General features: G+C 46.7%; 1 protein-coding gene across 1 annotated transcript in view; it reads left to right on the forward strand.

The window, feature by feature from the left end:
- The first annotated feature begins 385 nt into the window (after positions 1-385).
- Positions 386-13,881, forward strand: part of LOC126251991 (histone acetyltransferase type B catalytic subunit) — a 72,016-nt gene continuing 58,520 nt past the window's right edge. The window contains exon 1 of the mRNA XM_049952775.1: positions 386-452. The gene's annotated coding sequence lies outside the window, so the exon portion shown is untranslated. The remainder of the gene's footprint in view (positions 453-13,881) is intronic.

Consider the following 13,881-nt stretch of genomic DNA (forward strand, 5'->3'; position numbering starts at 1 on the left):
TAGGTGATATGGGAATAAAACCTTTAAATACAGGCCTTTTTCATGATTGTCGCGAGCTTCGAGTAGGGTCTATCACTTTTGTAAGCTCTGTTGTGCTGTATTTTCGCTATCTTATTGAGGTAATTGATTCGTCTGTCTTTTATGAATGTTTATATTGTTTTTGAGAATGATGTAACGAGGTATTCAACTATACCATAATAAGACTAAATTGACCATTAAATTATCTGAATAAATGTTTGGAATCTATTTTCACTAGATTAGAAGGAAAATAGTGTATATTTTGATTTATTTGCCGTGGAGATGTACAGAAAATTGCCCAGAATGTAGACTAATGTAATTTGTGTTTTTTGTTTGGCGTAGTAATATGTCTCTTTCTTCATATCTTTGGTAATGTTATTGGCGGGAGTTAGTTGCGTGACATTTACTGGCAACTGTTAGAGGAGGTGAGAGTGGTAAGTGTTTTGTAATTTTTTTTTTTTTTTTTAATTTGGAAATGGTGAAGTAGTGTAAAGGGGCATCAATGATATAAAGTATGGTTTTCGTCATTACATTAAATTTAGATGAATGTTTATTGCGCCTAGCAACTTCATCCTTTAATTGAACATTGTCCTAAGAAACTTTTATTGGCGAGGTTTCTTGAAATGTCTTGTATGCATTTAGAGGGAATACTAAAATGTAAAGTTGTTGACAGTTTACGGTTACCTCTGTGCCACAATAAATTACTGATTTCAAGCAAGCCATTCAATGTACATTTTGGTGCATAGTTAAATGCATTAATTTGGAGCTAGTGGAGGTACTTCTTGCGTACGAAATATATTCTTTAGTTTTCATAACTAACATTGAATTCTTTCCACTGTTAAAGCGTAGTTGACAGATTTGTTCTAAACAAAACCTTGCACCACATCTTCCGGCCCCCGAAAGACTGTATACTTGTAAAGGTACACGTTGGCTAAGAGGGTAATACGAACTTGATAGGTACTGGAGGTGAATATAAAGGAACTACCTGGGGAATTGTAGATGTACAAGATGTAAATGTATAATAAACATGCTCTTCGTGACACTGTGAAGCTACCGAGCGAGGTGGCGCAGTGGTTAGCACACTGGACTCGCATTCGGGAGGACGACGGTTCAATCCCGTCTCCAGCCATCCTGATTTAGGTTTTCCGTGATTTTCCTAAATCGTTTCAGGTAAATGCCGGGATGGTTCCTTTAAAAGGGCACGGCCGATTTCCTTCCCCATCCTTCCCTAACCCGAGCTTGTGCTCCGTCTCTAATGACCTCGTTGTCGACGGGACGTTAAAAAAAACACTAACCTAGCACTAACACTGTGAAGTTACGATTGCAATCTTTATTGCTGTGAGTTTTGATAACCGGAATAGTCGCACCAATGTGAAGTGACGCAGTGTTTGTGGCGAATAATGACGCCTGTAACATTTGCGGCCGCATTGAAGGAATTGTTTGCATGTTCAAAATTTGTCGATAGCCTTTCGTACTGACCAAATTGTAGTTAAGTGCTGTAGTAATGGACAGATCGAAGTTAACTGTTGGCAAACCTCTTTAGAAACTTACTGTTCATCCCAGCGGTGGAGACCGATGACCACACTGTTTGGTCCCCTCCCTCAAAATAAACCAACCACCAAACCATTCCAGCGGTGGCCATTTAACTAATTGCACGTAGGAGTCCCTGTTCATTCTATAAAACTCATTAATTGGTAGGTTGTTATTTTTCAGTTTTATAAGCAGTCAGTGTTCCAACTAACCCAGTACAAGTTAAATTTGTACATCAGATTTGAACAGGAGAGTCCCGTTAATTCATTGACTAACAAAACAGTGCAGCGGTCCAGTTCTCATGAACAACAGTATTATCATGCCATTCAGAAACACTGAATCCAGACTGTAATCACACAGTGTACAGTATGCAGTGTTCAAAAATACTATATTTTGTCATTAAGACCAGAAAAAAATAGACACCGTCCATTGTACCACCTCTTCATAGCGTATGTTAATAAAGTTCATATCGTATATGCCAGGTCCATGTGTACGTATTGTCACACTGAGTACTGGAGGTGGCAAATTTTTTTCCAGCACTGTGATATTGTACGTGTGTTTGGTGTTGGTGACTTATGTGCATCAACACAACCCCAAAAACAAGGGCCCATTCATCTCTTTAAATACCTTTCACAGATGATTGTATCTGTACTTCCGTAAGAGTTCATAGCAGTAGTGGACATAGCTGCCACAGATTCATTTACAGAATACACTTGTTCAGCTGTTGCTAGTAGCTGTTTTGATGGCCAGCCCATGTGACAAAAAAGTTTAATGCAGATAAGGGCCTCGAAAAGTATGTAACTATTTACTACAGCAAGGTTAATCAATTCCTGCATTGTGCACATTACTGGTTTCAGCAGTTTATTGAATCGTCATACACTATGTGATCAAAAGTATCTGGAAACCTGGCTGGAAGTGACTTAAAAGTTTGTGGTGCCCTCTTTCGGTAATGCTGGAATTCAGTATGGTGTTGGCCGACCCTAAGCCTTGATGACATCTGCCACTCTTGATTCAGTGACATGCTGGAATATTTCTTGGGGAATGGCAGCCCATTTTTCATGGAGTGCTGCACAGAGGAGAGGTATTGATGTCAGTCAGTGAGGCCTGGTAAGAAGTCGGCGTTCCAGAACAGCCCAAAGGTGTTCCACAGGATTCAGGTCAGGACTGTGCAGGCCAGTCCATTATAGGGATGTTATTGTCGTGTAACCACTCTGTCACAGGCCGTGCATTATGAACAGGTGTGCGATTGTCTGAAAGATGCAGGGTCACCAACCTTTGCAACACCTTTTCCCTTCCGTGCTGCCTATCTGTCCTCGTGCAAAACTTTTTCCCCTCCCTTGGGGAACGTGTCTGGGATGTGTTCTTAATTTTCATTAGCATGACATCAGAACAGTCCTTCCTGCCTGAGCTGTTACCTTCCCAAATTGCCTATTGGTCCCTCTGCCAGAAGTTTGGGAGGTGTGAACAATCACCTAAGGCTGGTGAGCCCCACTCTGAGGGGGCGGGGAGCCCCAATTAGAAGGAGTGCACCGTCGGAGACGCTGGCAAGTGTGGAGATTTTCTTGCAGTGAGTGAATCACCAACTGTGTCGACTACAGGCAAACAGAATGAGGGTAAAGATTCCAAGACTTTCCCAGCTGCACCTTGGTTCCTAGTGGTGTTGTGTACTGGAGGAAGTCAGGTCTTTGTTACAGTTAATCTATTTGTTATTCAGAAAGGTGTACATACAGTTGCCAGCCCTGTGAAATCCTGCTCTCGTTTATTTAATGGCACTTTTCTTTTGGAGACTAATTGTGGATCTTGGGCACGACTGCTTTGCAGCTTTGCTCCTCCATGGCTATCCTGTTCATATCAAGGCTCATCAAATACTGAGTTCTTCACGTGATGTTATTTACCCTAGGCTGCTTGATGGTCTGAATCAGGGTGTCACTGCAGTCCATCGGGTGAAGAAAAAGGTTGATGCATCTTTCGTGTGTAATTGCACTCTTCTTCTTATTTTTGATAGAGTAGCGATTCCGTCAAAGATCAAAGCAGGCTATGAAGTCATCGCAGTCTGCCCATACATTCTGAACCTGATGTGCTGCCATGAGAGTCAATGTTACAACCTCATTCAAACCAGCCAAATGTATTTGTGGTAGAGATGCTCATGAGAGTGATTGCTCACCTTCTCCTCCCCTTTGTATCAATTGCAATGGTGACCATGGAGCCTCATCCCGAGAATGTCCCATGTATCTTGATGAGCAGGCTATCCAAGAGATCCAGGTGAAGGAAAAGTTATTGGCTAGTCAGAACCACTGTGTTTTACCATTTGGCACTTAGAGTACTGTTCTCACTATACCTCGCTCCATGTAGGACACGGCCACGCTGACTTGTGACCTCAAATTTAGCACCTCAGTTGTAAAATCACCCAGTGTCACAGTAACATCCCTGCCTCCTCCTCCTCCTCCTCCTCCTCCTCCTCCTCCAGCTCCTCCAGTTGTGCAACAAGTCACCAAATTTTCGCCTCCAACGGCGAAATCACCTGCTACAGAACCGGCAGGCCTGAAAGGACAAGGAATACTTCTGCAAAGACTTTTTATATCCCTCCAGCCAACAAACACCTGAGTCTTCATCTGCCAGCCACAAAGGGTACAAGAAATGAAACGAAGGCAAACCATCTTCTCCTTGCCGACTGAGGTCCTCTTCCGCTGTGTTGTCACGTGATACCTTAATCCAGCTGACCTCTTGCGTTGCCGCCGCTCATCGCCAACCATTTCTTGCACTGGAATCCACTGGCCAACCCAGTGAGAATGTCGACGCGTTTGTAGATCCCATGGAACAGGATCCTCCAGCTTTTGTGCCGTGTAACAGTGTCTTCAATGGCTGGCACTCAGCAGCTACCGAGGTGACAGCCCTTAATTTTTTTCCCTCCTCCCCTTTCCCCGTCCTCCAGTGAAATGTTCGTGGTGTTAGATCCAACAAGGAGGCATTACAACTACTGCTGGAATTGCTGTGTCCACTTATTTTCTGTCTCCAGGAAACAAAATTGCATCCTCGCGACTGCTTTGACCTCCTACATTTCTTTCCTGTCTGTTTTGACTTTTCTCCTGAGAATGGCATTTCATCTCACAGGGGAGTCAAGCTGCTCATCCAGGATGGCGTTCATAGTCAAATCCATCTTACTGAACACCCTGCTGTAAGCTGTTGCTGTCCACATTTTCCTTCCTCATTTCACCTTTTCTCTTTATACCGTTTACATTCCACTGTCATTCAGTGTCATTAAGGCACACTTCCTCCAGCTTATTGGCTAACACCCTGACTCTTGCTGCTTGATGACTTTAATGCACACCATCTCCTTTGGGGCTCTTCACAAGCTTGCCTGGTAGGTGCCCCTTGGCTCACCTTCTCAATCAGCTCAACCTCGTTTGCCTTAGCACAGGAGCACCCAGGTTTCTTTGAGTCCACACACACACACACACACACACACACACACACACACACACCTATTCCCACGTGGACCTCTCGTTCTGCACGGCCTAGCTTGCCCATTGTTTTGAGAGGTCCATTCTCTGTGACACGAACTGAAGTGACCATTTCCCGTATGCTGTCCATTTGCTGACTCCTACCACATCCATGTGTAAACCAAATAGGCAGCTTTGGAAGGCGGACTGGAGGCTTAACTCTCCCCTGGCAACCTTCGACGAGCACCATTTCCCCAGTTGAGGTGACCAGGTAGAATACCATACAAACATTATCCTCACCACTGCAGAACGTCCCATTTCTTGGACTTCAACATTAGTGCGATGTGCCTCAGTCCCCTGGTGGACTGAGGCATGCTGCAGCGCAATATGCATGCAGAGACGTGCTCACGATGTCTTTCACCGCCATCCTACAAAAGAGAACTGTGTTTGTAATAAACAGTTGCATGCGCTGTGTCATCGCATTCTTCGGGATGGCAAAAAAGCTAGCTGGATTTCATTTACTAGTTCTTTGAACAGTTCCATTCCTTCTACTGTCGAGTGGGCCAACCTCCGACTCTGAGACCGAGGTCCATTCCCAAATTTCAGTCTTGACTGTAGCAGATGTCATTGTGCACCCAATTGCTATCTCCAACATGGGCTGCTATTTTGCGGAGATTTCAGTCACCACATTGTGTTCCTCCATCAGAAATGAATGCAGGAGGTTTGGGTGATACCCTCCTCTCAGAATCGGGAATGCTACGATGCCGCCTTCACTATGTGGGAGCTATATCACACTCTCACTTCATCCCGATCTTCCTGCACAGGACCGGATGATGTTAAGTCAGTTGTTGCAGCACCTTTCTCTTGTGGGCAAGCACTTTCTCCTTCATACATACAATCACATCTGGACAGATGGCATGTTTACCAGATGCTGGCGTGAAGCCACTGTTATATCCATATCTAAGCCTAGTAAGCACAAACACCTTCCTTATAGCCAGCGCCCATTTCTTTCACCAACGTTGTTTGCAAGGTAATGGAACGTGTTATTGATGCCCGGCTGGTATGGTTGCTAGAGTTTCATAATTTACTAATCACTGCGGATTTTAGGTGCGCTATTTGGTAGTTGACCATATCATCACTTTGTCAACCCACATCATGAACAGTTTTCTGTAGAAATACCAGACTGTGGTTGTGTTTTTTGATTTCAAGAATGCCTACGACACCTGCTGGATGAGTGGTATCTTCTGTATTCTTCACACTTGGTGGCTCAGAGCCCCCTGCCCCGTATGTTTTCAAGGTACATGTGGGCTCTGCCTTGTTGGACACATTTATCCAGAAATACAGGGTGCCTAAGGTTTCTGTCCTGAGCATCGTCCTCTTTGCTCTTGCAGTTAACCCTATTATGGCCTATCTCCCACCGAGCAACTCCAGCTCCCTTTCTGTTGACGATTTTACAATTGTTGCAGTTTTCCACTGATTTGTCGCCTTGAGCGGCACCTTCAGCAGTGTCTTGATCGTCTGTACTCGTGGAGCATCAGCAATGGTTTTCACTGTTCCATTGACAAAACCATTTGTATGAATTTCTGGTGGTGCAGTGGGTTTCTTCCACTGTCGTTACATCTTGGGCCTGTTGCTCTTCTGTTTGCTTAGTCTAAGAAACTCCATAGGAAACTCATGGTCATCCCATGTATCTTACCTAGCTGTCTGCTGTGCCCCGTTTTTCATTGTCCTGTGTGTCCTCAGCTGATCGGACCGCCCACCTCCATTTGTACTGATTCCTTGTCCATTCAAACCTAGGCTGTAGGTGTTTCATTTATGCATCTGTATGTCCATCTGTCTTATGCCATCTAAATACAGTCCATCCTATTGGCACCCATTTGGTCACTGTTGCCTTTTACATTAGCCCGGTTGAGAGTCTGTTTGCGGAAGCTGCTGAACTACTGCTGAATTAAAGTTGTCCTCAGCGGATACGCATGCTGTTTGTCTGCCATGTCCGGCCACCCATCCTAGACGCCCTTTCTCCCTGTGGGTCCCAAGGTTAGAAGAGGCCTGAGGTATTCCTGAATGTTGTAAGAGGTGACTAAACGGAGTCTCTCACTTTTCGGTTCTATGAGTTCAGGTCCCATTATATGGTTTGACCTGCCACTTTCAAAATTCCACAGAAGTGCGGGTCATATGGGGAAGGACACCTTACGTGGTACAAGAGTTATCCATAGTGCCCTTAGATTCGATCTCATGAACCTCTTGTCACGGCTTTGCAACTTTTTGGGCGAGGACACTTTCCGGGGTAAGTCATCTTCCGCTGTCTCCTGTCCTCTTTCGCCACCATGACAATATTATATTTCTTTGCGCTCAGTGTACAACATAGTTGCCAGTCTATTATGGTGGGGCCATCATGTACCCATTTGGTGGTAGCCCCCTAACACGGGGATCACACTGCTGATGCTTGAGCTGTAAACTCCCCACATATGCCAAGGAGTAGATGCCTCTCTTTCTGGGGCATCAGGACTCCCGGCAACGGCCATCGTGCCAGGTGGCCTTTGCTGTGGCTGGGTGGCAGTCGTGGGGAGAGCCCCTGATTGGAGTGGGTGGCATCAGAGCGGGTGACTCGCATTGAAGTGGAATAAGTCATCTCTTGCTGGTGACTGTAAGGCACTAGCAGTCTCTAAGAAGAGCAAGATTGAATACAATGCCAACAGGTACAAACCTAAATCTTTTCCCTCCCTCACTACACCAAGGAAGGAACTTAGGGCTACAGAACGGAGGGAGCCATATTCGCCTGGGTTTTTAGTCTTTAGCAGAATTGATGGGGACTCCTTTCTACCTATGAAGCCTCAATTTTTCGTTGAACACCTCGAGGATAAGTTTGGACAAGCTGGGTGATATTCCTGTTTCCATAAGCCTCAACATGGTCCAGAGGGTCATTTTCCATTGCGACCTCCTCTTGCAGTCTGACAAGAAGTTCTGCGTCAATTTATAATGGCGTGGGATTCATTTCATCCAGCTCTTTTACAGGGGACCCAAAGACAACAGGGTTGCTACCGATGACTTCATCTTGGCCTTTGAGGATGATTCATTGCCTGAAAAGGTCAAGGTGATGGTTTACCGCTGTGATGTTAAACCATATGTCCCTCCCCCTAAGCGGTGCTTTAAGTGCTGGAAGTTCGGGCACATGTCTTTCCGCTGCACTTCCAGTGCCACATGTCGAGACTGTGGACGACCACTGCACCCAGATACTCCATGTGCGCCACCTCCCACTTGCATCAACTGTGGAGAGCACCACTCCCCCTGCTCGCCAGACTGCCCAGTATTCCAAAAGGAGCGGAAAATTGTGGAATAAAAGACCCTGGACCAGTTGACTTACATATAGGCTAAACGTAAATTTGAACGATTACACGCCATTCGATTGATGTCGACATACGCTGCAGCTACGTCACCATCGCAGTCCCACATACCAGTGGTTCCTCACTCTGTGCCATGAACAGTGGGCCCTCTGGGCCACCAGAATACATCTGCCCCCTTGGTGGTAGGGGGCAAATTTCCTCCGTTGCTCCCAAAGCACCTACTTCGGGAGCAAGGCCCCCCCCCCCCCTCCCAAATGCAGGGGATGTCGATTCACTCCCCCCTGCCTGAGAAGCAACAGCCTCCTCCAGCTCTTCTCGCTCAGAAGCGGTCCCTTGATGCCCTTTCTACCAAGGTCTCCACTAATGCCATGGCGGACACTTGCCAGTGGCTCAAGGAGCCAAAAGCTGCTGGACAAAGGGCTTCATGGGCTTCCTCTGTGCCTGAAGCTGCTTCGGAGAAATCTACCTAGCAAGCCCCTAAACAGAAGTGAGAGAGCAAGCAAACTAAGTAATAGTCTGCTAAGAAACAGGACCCTCTGATGGCCCCAACACCACCACTCCCTATCAATTTTGCATCTGAGAATACGGTGGAGATCTTACCATCCCCTGTGGACCTGGATCTCACTGATGCCTCATGGATACAAATACTCAATTGGTGGCAGCAGGTGACCCTGAGGTATAACCTGCTTCTTTGCGCGCTTCATGCCTTCCCAGCCTCACGATAACGTCATCCTCCAGTGGAATTGAGACGGTTTTTTCCACCACCTGGCTGAGCTATGGCAACTCTTAAGCTTTACACCTGCTTTCTGCATTGCCCTTCAGGAAACCCGGTTCCTGGAAATGGGGATCCCTGCCCTTCACAGCTATAAGCGATACTACAAGAACCATAGTAACTATAATAGTTTCAGATGGAGTTTGTGTACATGTTCTGTTTGTGTACCTGTCCTGTGCTCAATATGCAGTGAACCTGTGCCCCTTCAAACCCCCTTTGAAGCTGTGGCTGTCAGGATAAGGATGACACAGGAAATAACTGTCTGCAACGTATATCTTCCTCCAGATGGTGCAATACCCATGAATGCATTGGCTGTACTGATTGATCAACTCTCTAAACCTTTCCTACTTTTGGGAGATTTTAACACCCATAACCCCTTCTGGGGTGGCACCATGCTTACTTATTTTAGCTGATGACGCTCGAGCAGCTGCTCATGTTCTGCGTTTTATAACTTTGACTGGCTTGTCCAAAGACATCTAACCTTTTTACTTATTTTATCTGCATCTTTGTCGGGTCTTTCTGGTGTCCCCCCCTCCCCTTGAGTTTTACTAGATTCCATGTGCTCTAACAACAGTGACTGGGCACTAATGATCTCAGTAGTTGAGCGCCCTTAAACCCCACAAAACAAACCCATGCTTACTGGTCGAGACAGAGATGTCGAAAATGTACTGTCACACCTCGACCTCTGCCTCTTAAAAACAGATGTCCCCACTCATTTCAGTGTGGCACACGGTACATATTCGGTCATTGTAGGTTTGCGGTCCTGGCCTCCTCCCATCTATCCACTGGAGAGAACATGGCGATCTGTGTGTTAGTGACCACTTTCCCATCTTCCTGTCACTGCTCCGGCATCAGGCCTACGGATGCCTGCCTAGATGGGCTTTAAACAAGGCGGACTGGGAAACTTTCACATCTGCTGTCACCGTTGAATCTCCCCCACAGGGTAACATTTATGTGATGGTTGAGCAGGGCACTAGAACGATCGTTTCTGCGGCGGAAAACATGATCCCCTCATTCTTTAGGGTGCCCCCGGCGAAAGACAGTCCCTTGGTGGTCATCAGAAGTCGCTGAGGCAATTGAGGAGCGTCAGCGAGCTCTACAGCGGCATAAGCAACACCCTTCCCTGGAGCACATCATAACCTTTAAACGGCTCTGTGCCTGCATTCGCCAGCTTATCAAATGACGGAAACAGGAGTGTTGGGAGAGATATGTCTCGACCATTGGGTGCTATATGTCACCTTCCCAAGTCTGGGCAAAGATCAAATGATGGTTCACCTACCCACTTCATTGCCACTCATGGCACATTGTCTGCTAATGATCTCCTCCCCTGCCCTTGTGGCTTCCCATCATTGGTCATCCCATGATGACCTTTGTGACAGTGACCACTTTTCAGTGAGTCTATCGTTCTTCTGCTGCTGCCAGGTCCACACTTGGGCATTTTGCAGGGCCAATTGGCCTTTATATATGTCTGGTATGCACTTTGACACCTTCCTCTTGAATTCCATTGATGTATTCATACAAGGCATATCTGCCACAGTTCTTCATGCTGCTGGCACTGCTGTCTCCCTATCCACAGGTCCCCCCCTCATCATCCCTATCCACAGGTCCCCCCCCCCCCCCCCCCCCACTCATCATCGACCTGTACTATGGTGGACCAAGGATTTCGCAATTGCTGTCCAGGACCGCTGACAGATGCTGCAGCAATTTAAGCGACACCCTTCACAGACCAACCACCTCACTTTGAAGTGTCCATGCTATGGCTTGTTACCTTATTAAGCACAGTAAAAAGGAATGCTGTGTGTGCTTGTTTGCCTCCCTGGGGATGTATGCCTCTTCATCGCAGGTTTGATCCAAGCTCCCTAGCCTTCTGGGCCACCAGCGACAGTCCAGGGTCTGAACCTCCAAAGTGCTCTGTGCCCTGATCAATTGGTCCTTGCAGAACACCTTGTGACACACTTTGCTACAGCATCGGCATCCTCTTCCTACCCTACTACTTTTCTCCGACAGAAACGTAGAGTTAAACAGACCCCCCTCTGTTTCATCCCACACCACGTTGAGCCCTATAATGCACCCTTCACTGAATGGGAATTGGTGCAGGCTCGTAGCTCTTTGAGACACAGCCCCATGTGTGGATTCCATCCACAACCAGATGATCCAACACTTGGACATTTCCCAGAGGCAGCAGCTCCTCAGGGTCTTCAACCAAATTTGGCTCATGGTTGCTTTTCTGTCACAATGGCGAGACAGTATAGTTATCCCTGTCCTTAAGCCCAGGAAAAACCAAATGTCTCTAGACAGCTATGGCCCAATTAGCCTGACAAATGTACTTCGTAAATTGCTCGAAAGGATAGTCAGCTTCAGATTATGTCGGGTACTCAAATCTCGGGGCCTTTTGTCCCCCGTATCAATGTGGCTTACGGGCAATGCGATCTCCAACTGATCAATTACTCCTATTGGAATCAGCCACCTGAAAGGCTTTTACTAACCGCTGGCACTTTGTCGCAGTCTTCTTTGACCTACATAAGGCATATGACATGGCTTTCTGCCATCACATTTTAGTTACCCTCCATGACTGGGGCTTCCATGGTCCCCTTCAGATTTTTATCCACGAGTTTTTATCTCACCGGCTCTTCTGGGTTCGAGTTGGTTCTACACTCAGTGCCCCTTAGATTCAGGAGAATGGTATCCTACAGGGTTCTTTACTAAGTGTCACACACTTCGTCATTGCCATCAATGGGCTTGTGACCTCTGTTGGGCCTCTCATTACCCCGTCATTGTATGTCGACGATTTTTGCATCTGGTGCAGCTCCCACTTGGTAGCATCTGCTGAGCCCCAGCTCAAAGGTGGCATCTGACGGGCCTCTGCATGGGCCACCGCCCATGGCTTCCAGTTTTCTCCCTCCAAAACGCGGATTGTGCATTTTTGTCATTGACCCACAGTACACACAGATCCAGATTTTTATTTAGGCAACCAGTTCCTCGATGTTGCAGCACAGTCCTGTTTCTTGAGCCTTATTTTTGATAATAAGCTGACATGGCTACTCCACATTCGCCACCTAAAAACTGTATGCAGAAGCTTAATGCTCTCGCCTCCTGGCCCACACATCTTGGGGTGCTCTGGTGTTGTCCAGACTAGATTATGGTAATCAGGTTTATGGCTTAGCAGCTCCTTCCACTTTGAAACTCCTTGACTCTGTCCATCATTGTGGGGTGCTTCTGGCTATTGGTGCCTTTTGCACTAGTCCTGTTGATAGTCTCCTCACAGAAGTGGGGATTCCCCCTCTACACATCCGACGGAGCCAACTCCTTGTTTCTTATGCAATTGTCATTCGCCAATTCCCTGGCTATTTTGTGTACCCTGTGCTCTTGGCCAATGAGGGATGTCTCCCTCCTAATACCTGCCCGAGGTTGGGATTGCTGGTTGGCAAGCATCTCAATTCCCTCTGTTGGGATCACCATCGCTACTCACTGGAATGCACCCCTTGTCTTTCCTTCCATCCCCCCCCCCCCCTTTTATGAATGGTGCCTAGACCATGGATTAGGACCAATCTATTCCAGGGTCCCAAGGTGTCTGTCACTGCTATGGTTTTCCAGCGTCTTGTATATGCCATCATTGCGGAGTTTCAGGGTTCCACCATCTTCTACACTGATGGTTCTAAAACAATGGATTTTCATGTCTCCTACTGACTTCGAACACCATTTATTGCTGGGATCATGTAGTGTTTTCACAGCAGAGCTTCTAGCTATTCACAGGGCCCACCTTTTTGTTTCTCAGGCCTCCCTCCACAGTGTTTTAATTTGTTCAGACTCCATGAGCAGCCTGCAGGTTATCGACCGATGCTACTCTCGTTACCCGTTTGTCTCTGCTATCCATGACCTTCTCTCTACCCTTGAGCGTGCTGCCTGTTCAGTTCTCTTTCTCTGGGTGCCAAGTGGTGTGGGCACCCCAGGGAATGAACTGGCTGACCGTTTGGCTAAAGAAGCAGGTACTTACCCAATTTCCTTTCATGATTCCAGCTGCGGATATGTGGATCTACGTCAAATCTCTCTTTGCCCATAAGTGGAATGTGATCTGGAGTGCTACTGCTCATGGTAATAAACTCTACACAATCAAGGAGTCTACTGCAGTTTGGCGCTCTCCCTTCCATTGTTCTCAGAAGGAATCCACTGTTTTATGCCATTTGTTTCCTCCTATGTAACGACTTGCCCCCACTGTGTTGTGTTGTGGAGCCAGACTGGCGATATCTCTCATATTGGTGGAATGTCCCCTTCTTTGGGCCCTTCGTGTTAAGCATAGTCTTCCTGATTCCTTAAATTTAATATTAGCAGACAGTCCACAGATGGTTGAACTGGTCCTCAGTTTCCTCCGTGAAAGTGGGTTTTATTTCCAGATATAAGGTTCTACATTAGTCTTGGAGCAGGGGTAGGTTGGTTGTGGTTGGGACTTCTTTTACAGTCGTCTCGGTCTGTGACCCCATGACCGCCTACCTTTTTTCCAGTTTTTAGATTTGGTCTTACCTTTTATGCCTGTACTGTGTGTTTAATGTTCATTATTTTATAATTTGACTCCTCTGACTGGATCCGTCCACTTTTAGCAGACCATCTTTCTTCTGCGACTCACTTAGGAATCGCAGGACAGGTGACTTCACCATTTGGTCCCATAACCCATCTCAATCATCATCTGCTCTGATTGTCTTGGTGCCCTTCAGAGCCTCTGTGTGCTGTACACCGTCTATCCCTTAGTGCAACGGGTCCAAGAAAGCTTCCACTTGCTCAC

This window comes from Schistocerca nitens, chromosome 1, assembly GCF_023898315.1.
Source record: "Schistocerca nitens isolate TAMUIC-IGC-003100 chromosome 1, iqSchNite1.1, whole genome shotgun sequence".
Classification (NCBI taxonomy): domain Eukaryota; kingdom Metazoa; phylum Arthropoda; class Insecta; order Orthoptera; family Acrididae; genus Schistocerca; species Schistocerca nitens.